Here is a 7,019-nt window from a genome sequence, read left to right on the forward strand (position 1 = left end):
AGGGGCGACGAGGCTTCACGAAAAAATGTCCTCATTGAAGAGGTACCTGCCGCACGTCTATTAGTTTTATGCTTCTCCGTATCCGCATGTCGTTCCATGGCAGCTTTTCCCTTACTGCTTATGTAAAAATCACAACAACAAAGTGTGCAGAAGCCATGAAAGGAGTCTCGACTGCTTTTAGATATAAAATCGTGCTCTTTCGTCCATTCTGGATTGAATGAGGTCTTACGTTTTGGCATGATGCAAACTTTCTGTCAAGGAAGCCGGCATATGTATGAAGTGGCAGCACATGGAGCCTTGTTTACGTTTTTAACCAATGATATAGCAGATATTTATCTGACACCGCTCTTAGCCAATCATTTGTTAGAACAGATATGTTACGGCATTGGACGTTGTGCTGCGTCCCAGCAAAGATTCTAGAACTCCGCTCTTCAAGCCTAGTGCCTCAAGAAGGAGGACAAATACGAGTCCGGCTTGATGCTGCGCCGGACGCCGGACAGGGCATTGAAAAGCCGGACTGGCCACCCTAGCTGTGGCTCAATAGCCCGGGACACGCGTCCACAGGCCACTGACTGAGCGGAGCTCATCAGTTGTTACTGTCTGGCGGTCCGGAACAAAAGAGAGCTCGATTTCACAATCCTAACATGTTTTATAGAACCACCCCTTTCCGACCATACAATAAACAACTTCAAAATCAGACACGCCCCGCTGTCGTGCTCTCATTGGTTGGTAGCGGGGGGCTGGATCCTCCTCTATAGGCTGACGTCGTCGGGGGCGTGTCCTCTTATGACGTCACCGTCGCCATCTTGTTAGCGAAGTCCTGGAGCTGTCATCTACGATAGTCTATTATGCAATTCTTAGGAGGTTTATCAGTTATTAAACAGGCAACTGTATCATTGCAGCATCAATGAGTGAGAGGTAGAGGCGGTGTGTTTAGTATGCAAGTCCACTGGTCCTTCTCCCTCTACTCATATATACAAAACAATATTAGCTTTATGCTATCTGAGGCTAAAAACAACATCCTGTAATTACTACCGGAAATGGACAAATATGATCCGTCCAGAAACAGTGAATTATCTTTTAAAGTTCCGCTCTAATATATTGATTATTTCTAACACTAGTACACTGAACATAATGGAAGATGTGAAAACCCGAAAGATGAGTGTAGCTGTTCTGCCCCTGGCATTGAAAGTGTGTTTTTTGTAATGTATGTGGCATAGGTTCCTGTACCTTTAAGAGGGAATGCTCTAAGGGAGGGGCTGCTAGTTAGGTGACCGGAAGTCACAAGCACGTTATTCACATGGAGAGCATGCAGGATCGACAGCTTGATCAGCTCTTCCATTAAGATGCAGTTCCACATCTTCTTGTTTGTTAAAGCAACGTCTGTAAGTGTTATCTTTATTTTCCATGTGTTGAATTATAGATTTACTTCTTTATGCTTACTGTTTAGCTTTATTAATACTTACCTTATGTTTGTATTGTGTTTACAGTTTCACGAAATTACCATTAAACTACATGAGTAATCCTCAACACGCTGTGGAGTTTTTTGGGAAACGTTTAACTGAATGGATAGTTAGCTTGCTTGGCTAGCGAGCCCATTACAGTGAAAAGACGGCAACACAGCTAACAAGATAGCCGAAGACAGCCATCTTACAGAGCTAAATTGCTAACCGGCTAACGGAAAGACATCCATACAGCCTGTACGCCATCATATCTGTTGCTGGTATTAAAAACGCACCGTCATTATGTCAGCAGCTAACAGTAAAAACAAAGAAAATTGAGATAATAAGTCTGTGAAGTTCAACATGGACTCCAGGATACTCTGCAACTTCTACAGGTGCACCATCGAGAGTATCCTGACTGGCTGCATCACCGCCTGGTATGGCAGTTGCACCGCCCTCAACCGTAAGACTCTACAGAGGGTGGTGAAAACTGCTCAGCACATCACCAGGACGGAGCTGCCATCCATGGAGGACCTCTACACCCAGCGGTGTAGGAAGAAGGCCGGTAGGATATTAAAGGACCCCCATCACCCCAGCAACAATCTGTTCTGTCTGCTGCCGTCTGGCAGACGGTACCGCAGCATCCGGACCAAGACCACCAGACTCAGAGACAGTTTTATACCACAGGCTATAAGACTACTGAACTCCTGAGCTGTGTGAATGTCTACTCACATCTGTTTATAGTACACACATACATATATATATATATATATATATATATATATTATACACATCTGCCATACATATCTGTTTATAGTACACATATCTATATATTATACATATCTGTTTATAGTACACATATCTATATATTGTACATATCTGCCATATACATCTGTTATACATAATATATGCATCTGTCCATACCTCCTCATTCCACAGAGTAAAGTATTTAAATACTTTCAATGTACTCCACATATGTATATATTTCACATCCTCAAATCTGTATTGCTGATATTGTAAATATTCTTCTCTCTTTTTCACTATTTTATTTATCTTTTGCACCATGTATGTTGAGTTGTTGGAGGAGCACGCGACATAAGATTTTCATTGCCAACATATACGCTGTATCTGCTGTGCATATGACAAATAAAACCTTGAAACCTTGAAACCTTGAAACCTTGAAACCTGTGAGCTCTCGCTCTTCCGGTACATCGTCCAGCTCAAAGATGTCTATGGCTGTGGCCATGGCCAAAGCAAAAGCTGAAGCAGCGCAAGCTAGAGCGGCACATTCAAAAAGGGAAATTGAATTAAAGGTAGAGCAAGCACGGATTAATGCCAATCTTGACGCATTAAACGAAGAGAAAGAAAAAGATGCTGCCATAGCGGAGGCTGATTTTCTGATGGCTGGTATGAGAGAACAGTGGTTCGAAGTGGTCAGTGAGGCTGCCAGTAAAGTATCAAAAAAAAGCAAAGAAGAGCGTACTGCTGCTTACGTGGCAGAGCAAGCCAGTATAACTGCAGTTGATTCGCCAGCCAATATAAATGGTGACAATCCCACATTACCAAACCCACAAAGCATCAGCCAAGCCCAAGACACCACTCCTTATGAGACTACGTCATTCTACGCATCTCAAGTGTCGCATTATAGAGAGACTACACCTGACTACACACCGCAAGTCCCTCATCATATTAAAGCGTCGCCACATTATAGCCTAAATAAGCATTTGCCATCCCCTGTACATCAGCCTGTCCATGGAGCGCCCTGTAGAGTTGGATGCGACCACTCTCAAACCACCAATGACCTCGCTAAATATCTGGCCCGCAGCCACCTCGTGACATCAGGACTCACTGTATACGATGAACAACCAATGAACTACTGGTCATGGAAAATGTCGTTCCATAGTGCTATTGACAACCTGGACTTGTCTGCTGGAGAACAGCTCGACCTTCTCACCAAGTATCTCGGAAAAGAGTCAGCAGAACAGGTTAAACGGATTAAATCGGTCAATATCAGACACCCGCCTACTGGATTGACTATGGCATGGGAGCGGCTCGACGAGCTATACGGCTCACCGGAGGCCGTCGAACAGGCCCTCTTTGGTAAACTGGAAAGCTTCCCCAGAATCACAACAAAGGATCCACAGAGACTTCGAGATTTAGCAGATCTGTTGTCAGAGCTGGAAGCAGCTAAACAAGATGGCTACTTCACCGGTCTTTCATACTTGGACACTTCAAGAGGAGTCAATCCTATAATTGAGAAACTCCCACACAACATTCAGGAAAAGTGGATCTACTTCGGATCACGATACAAACGTGACCATTCGGTCAGTTTCCCTCCTTTCTCTGTGTTTGTCGACTTCATTCGCAATGAAGCAAAAGCACGTACAGACCCAAGCTTCAACCTCTTCACACAAGTTCCAGCAGAGAAAAAGAACAAGTGGGAGAGGCCTATGAAGGCGCCTGTATACGTTCACAAGACCCAAGTCTCTTCAGTGGACAAGCCTGAGTCAAGAGTAGGTAACAAACCAGTGGACCCAAGCAAACACTGCCCCCTACATGGAAAGCCTCACCCCCTGATGAAATGCAGAGGCTTTCGAGAAAAGAGTTTAGAGGAACGCAAACAGTTACTCAAAGAACACTACATCTGCTTTCGCTGTTGCTCCTCCACAGAGCATCTCGCCAGGAACTGCTCCGCCGATGTCAAATGTATGGAATGTGAGAGCACCAACCACACGACAGCACTACACCCTGGACCAGCAACCTGGAAGTCCAATTCGTCCCCTCCCGCTTCAGAGCATAGTGGGGAGGAGGACAAAGCGGAGGCCCAGGAGGTCACTTCGAGGTGCACTCAAGTGTGTGGCGAAGGATTAAGTGCGAGAGCCTGTGCTAAGATCTGCCTCGTCAGTGTGTACCCCACTGGACACAGACAGGAGTCCAAGAGGATGTACGCAATACTCGATGATCAAAGTAACCGCTCCCTTGCACGTTCAGAGTTCTTTGATGTCTTTAAGATCTCTGGGTGCTCCTACGAATACACTCTCAAGACATGTGCAGGACTTAAAGAGACAGCGGGGAGAAGAGCCATCGGTTACACTATCGAGTCACTGGACAAGAAACTTAGCTTTCCTCTACCTACGCTTCTCGAATGCAACGAAGTCCCTGACAATCGAGCTGAGATACCTACCCCGGACGCCGCACGCCACCATACTCACCTGAAACGTATTGCAGATGAAATACCACCTCTCGATCCTGATGCTAACGTACTCCTCCTTCTGGGAAGAGACATTCTGAGGTTACACAAGGTCAGAGATCAGATTAATGGTCCAGGCAATGCACCCTTTGCCCAGAGACTGGACCTAGGGTGGGTCGTCATCGGTGACGTTTGCCTTGGAGGTGCACACAGATCACCACAGGTGAACAGCTATAAAACATCCATCCTAGAGAACGGTCGTGCTACCCATCTACAGCCATGCAACAACCAAATCAAAGTGAAAGAGGTTTTCAGTCAAGCACCTACATATCAAAACCATCCAGTACCTACCTTCGCATATAGCTTAGGAAAGCTAGCAGAAGACAGCTTAGGCCAAGCCATCTTCACTCGTACTGCCGATGATCACAGACTTGCACCTTCCATGGAGGATCTAGAGTTCCTTCACATCATGGATGCTGAGTTCCACCAAGACAGCTCCAAAAGCTGGGTCGGACCTCTGCCTTTCCGATCCCCAAGACAACGGCTGCCCAACAACAGAAGACAAGTGCATGACCGCCTCCTCTCGCTCCGCCGCACTCTGGAAAAACGACCGCAGATGAAGGCCCACTTTCTAGAGTTCATGCAGAACATGCTTAGCAGAGGACATGCAGAGATCGCTCCACCCCTGCAAGTAGGGAAAGAATGCTGGTACTTACCCCTGTTCGGCGTGTACCATCCCAAAAAGCCGGACAAGATCCGAGTGGTCTTCGACAGCAGCGCATCACATGAAGGAGTCTCACTCAACGATGTCCTGCTCACCGGCCCGGACCTGAACAACAGCCTGCTAGGCGTACTTATGAGGTTCAGGAAGGAGCAAGTAGCCATTACGGCTGACATCGAACACATGTTCCACTGCTTCGTGGTGAAGGAAGACCACAGGGACTATCTCCGCTTCCTATGGTACAGGGACAATGATCCTACCTGCAATGTCGTGGACTACCGGATGCGAGTGCACCTTTTTGGGAACAGTCCTTCTCCTGCTGTGGCCGTGTACGGTCTGAGAAGAGCGGCCAAAGAAGCAGAGGCAGAGTATGGCAGTGACGCAAGAAGACTCATTGAACGTGAGTTCTATGTTGACGATGCTTTGAAGTCGTTCGCTACTGAGGAAGAGGCCATCAGCGTTCTTGGAAGAACACAGAAGATGCTTTCAGCCTCTAACCTCAGGTTGCACAAGATTGCATCAAATCGACCAGCAGTCATTCACGCATTCCCACCTCAAGATCGCTCCAAAGACGTCAACAACTTGGATCTCCTTGTCGATGACCTGCCAGTCCAACGTAGTCTTGGATTGTCTTGGAACATGCGAGCAGACACCTTCACATTCCAGATTGAAAACGACAAAAAGCCATTCACTCGCAGAGGGGTGCTGTCAACCGTAAACAGTCTATATGACCCTCTAGGGTTTGTTGCACCGGTCTCTGTTCACGGAAGGCTGATACTCAGAGAGCTCACCACGCAGGCAGAGGATTGGGACTCACCACTCCCAAAAAACATGGAGATCGAGTGGACAAGATGGAAAGAGTCGCTTCAGGACTTACAGGACCTTCAGATACCTCGTCCTTACACGTCCCTCTCTACCGCAGGTGCACAAGTAAGAGAACTCTGTGTTTTTGCAGATGCATCGGTGAAAGCTGTCGCAGCTGTGGCCTACATTAAGGTGACGAACCACGAAAACCAACCCGAGGTTGGCTTTGTCTTCGGGAAGGCAAAGCTGGCGCCTCAGCCTGACCTCACTATCCCAAGACTAGAGTTGTGCGCTGCTGTACTTGCTGTGGAGATAGCCGAGCTGATAGTTGAAGAGATGGATGTCACATTCAACAACATCACATACTACACAGATAGCAAGGTTGTCTTGGGATACATCCACAACCAGTCGAGGAGATTCTATGTGTTCGTGCATAACAGGGTTCAACGTATTCGTCAATCACCCTGTCTCGGCCAGTGGAAGTACGTCCGTACAGACCTTAATCCAGCCGACGTTGGAACAAGAACAGCTACTCCAGCCCTCCTACGCAGCACAACATGGCTCACCGGGCCAGACTTTCTTAAGAGTGAATCCTTGTCCACGCCTGAAACTGAAGAGAGCTACGACCTCATCGATCCTTCCTCTGACTCTGAAGTACGTCCTCAGGTGACCACAAGTATCACACATGCAGCCATAGGTATGGTTCATCCTCAACGCTTTGAACGCTTCTCTAAGTTCAGCACTCTCGTCACAGCAGTTGCACACCTGATCCATGTAGCACACTCCTTCATCCGCCCTGTGCAAGGCGAGTGCCAAGGGTGGCACATCTGTCGTCCTACAGAGGAAGAGCTGGCGAGAGCTA

General features: G+C 47.2%; 1 long non-coding RNA gene across 1 annotated transcript; it reads left to right on the forward strand.

Annotated features, from left to right (window-relative positions):
• The first annotated feature begins 1,225 nt into the window (after nucleotides 1-1,225).
• On the forward strand, nucleotides 1,226-1,530 carry LOC134870404 (uncharacterized). The gene is made up of 2 exons (XR_010166556.1): nucleotides 1,226-1,385; nucleotides 1,491-1,530. It is a non-coding gene; the product is annotated as an uncharacterized LOC134870404 (long non-coding RNA).
• The last annotated feature ends 5,489 nt before the right edge of the window (nucleotides 1,531-7,019 follow it).

The sequence above is a fragment of the Eleginops maclovinus genome, chromosome 10 (assembly GCF_036324505.1).
Source record: "Eleginops maclovinus isolate JMC-PN-2008 ecotype Puerto Natales chromosome 10, JC_Emac_rtc_rv5, whole genome shotgun sequence".
In the NCBI taxonomy this organism is placed as follows: domain Eukaryota; kingdom Metazoa; phylum Chordata; class Actinopteri; order Perciformes; family Eleginopidae; genus Eleginops; species Eleginops maclovinus.